This window comes from Eschrichtius robustus, chromosome 3 (genome assembly GCF_028021215.1).
Source record: "Eschrichtius robustus isolate mEscRob2 chromosome 3, mEscRob2.pri, whole genome shotgun sequence".
In the NCBI taxonomy this organism is placed as follows: Eukaryota; Metazoa; Chordata; class Mammalia; order Artiodactyla; family Eschrichtiidae; genus Eschrichtius; species Eschrichtius robustus.
Genome location: NC_090826.1, coordinates 113846407 through 113849026, shown reverse-complemented (window position 1 = coordinate 113849026; position 2620 = coordinate 113846407). Strand labels below are relative to the sequence as shown.

Below are 2620 nucleotides of genomic sequence, written 5' to 3'. Positions count from 1 at the left end.
AAGCCATTTGGAGTTTTAGGCAGGTTTTTTGTTTGTTTGTTTTGTTTTGTTTTAAGTAAACTACCCTTTATCGAAGAGTGGAATGCAGGATGGGAGCAGGAGAAGGTGGCAGAGACTGGTCAGGGGTCAGCTCTGGCCGTCATGGTCAGTGATCTGGGCCTGTGGGAATGGAGAGGTGCTGAGGAATTCCAGGGAGAGGGAGGAGGAAGAGGAGATGAGACTGGTGGCCCACTAAATGTGGAGGGGGTGAGAGAGAAGAGGTCCCAAGCTTCTCCATCGCAGTGTGGTTAACTAGCATGGGGAACAAGGGAGGGCAAGCAGGTTTGAAAGGGTTGATAAATTCAGCTGGGGACACGTTGCATTAGAGATGTTTGTGGTGTATCCAGGTGGCTGTAACCAGTAGCTAGAGGGGGAGACAGGAAGCCTGAGCTTGCAATACTCTGTCCCCCACGATACCTCTTCCCCACCCCACCCTGGGCTCTGACTGTTGCTAGTCCGTCCCTACTGCCAGATTGTGAGGGTAGGAAGCAGGTCTGATTCAGGTTTCTCCCCAGCTGTCTAGGCCAGATTCTTTTTTATTTTTGGTTGGGGCGGGGGTGGGCATGCTGCGCTGGCATGCAGGATCTTAGTTCCCTGACCAGGGATCAAACCTGAGCCCCGTGCAGTGGAAGCACAGAGTCCCAACCACTGGACCGCCAGGGAAGTCCCTAGGCCAGATTCTGAACCATAGCAAGTACTTTGTGCATGTTTGCTGAATGAATAAATGGGCATCCTTGGTTGAGAGGTGAGAGTGGAAGCAATAGGCATGGAAGATATTGTCCAAGGGGAATTTTCAAGGGAAATAAGAAAAGAGAAGTGCTTAAAAGACCTGAGGAGCAGTGGCCCGAGAGCTAGGAAGGTAAGCAAGAGCACTGCAGCCAGAGACCAAAGCATAAGTGTTACAAGAAGGAATTGTCACCAGCGTCAAAGGCTGCAGAGAAGCCAGGTAGGATGAGACTGACCAAGGTTTTGCTCTCATAAACAGTAAGCATTTCCCAGGTGCCTCCTCTCACTAGAGCATAGTGCCTCACGCTTTAGGCTGTGGAGATGGGGTTGAGATACCTCCTGCCCCCAGGGTGTTGAGAGTCCAGCAGGGGAAACTGCATGTACCATCCCTTTCTGTGTTTTACATTCTTTTTTTTATATACTGAAAACTTTTATATTTAGAATTAGCCAGCTGCACTCAGTTTAGATGATCCCAATTTTGTTGGCAACATCCAAAGCATCAGTCACGAGCCAGTCGAACATATGCATTTTTCTCTCCATCAGGCCTGATCAGGGTGTTGACCTTGGCCACATCAATGTCCTAGAGCTTCTTCACAGCCTGTTTAATCTGGTACTTGTTGGCCTTGACATCCACATTGAACACCAATGTGTTGTTGTCTTCAATCTTCTTCATGGCTGACTAGGTGCTTGATGATGGCATAATGGTCAAGCTTGTTCCTCTGAAAGACACTCTTCCGAGGATATTTGGGATGCCTCCTGAGCCACAGTGTTTTGGGCCGTTGGAAGGTAGATTACGTCAGACATTCTTTTTTTGTGGCTGTGGATGCCTTTCAACACTGCTTTCTTGGCCTTTAAAGACTTTGCTTTGGCTTCGGCTTTGGGAGGGGCAGGGGCTTCCTTCTTCACCTTCAGCGCCATCTTCCTGAAAAGCTGTGTTTTACATTCTTATGGTTGGGTCTAAGTACCTCATGAGTGATGCAGACAGTGAGTGCTGGGGAAATCTTAGAGAAGACTAATCAGCCAGGACTGGGGCAGGCTGGGAAGATGGCACGGAGGAGATAGCCTCTAAATTATACCTTAGAGGGAGATGAGGAAAGAGTACATTCCAGAGTGATGTTGGTGGGAGGCTGAGGAAAGAGTACATTCCAGAGTAATGTTGGTGGGAGGCTGAGAAGGGAAACAGAGAATAGGTGTTCTGGGAGCCTTTGGGTCACCTGGATATAGACGTCCAGCAGGCTTGTCCTTGCACTGGTTGGAGCACAGGAGAAAGCTCAGCTCTGGAGCTATGTATTTGACAGTTAGGGATCCATAATGCTTAAAGCAGGAAGTTTCCTGTGCATCCTTTCCCTCTGAGAGGTGAAGAAATTGAGGTGCAGACAGGAAGAGCTGTCCAAGTCTATAAACAGCAGACGAAGGCCCCAGGAGCTCAACCCTGGCCTCATTCCTTTTCCACTACCCCACAGCCGTTGGCCTAGAAGTCATGGGGAGCCACAAGAGAGAAGGTCTGGAAAGGGTGCTTGGAACAGTGAAAGCCAGGCCTCAGGGTAAAAGTGCATTGGGTAATGGGAGGAAGAAAAGGAACCAGAAGGGGAGAAATACCAAGAGAAGCCAAATAACGCCAATAAAGGAGCCCTAGCAGACAGGATCTTGAGATATTTGCACACCCATGTTTATTGCAGCATTATTCACAATGGTGAAGAAGTGAAAACCACCCAAATGTCCATCAGCAGACAAATGGATAAAGAAATTGTAGTCTATAGATACAATGGAATATTAATCAGCCTCAAAAAAGGAAGAAAACCCTGTCATATACAGCAACATGGATGAACCTTGAGGACAGTATGGTGAGTGAAAT

General features: G+C 48.2%; 1 pseudogene; it reads right to left on the bottom strand.

Annotated features, from left to right (window-relative positions):
* Positions 1 to 1179: 1179 nt before the first annotated feature.
* LOC137761338 (large ribosomal subunit protein uL23 pseudogene) lies at positions 1180 to 1683 on the bottom strand (annotated as a pseudogene).
* Between the last annotated feature and the right edge of the window lie 937 nt (positions 1684 to 2620).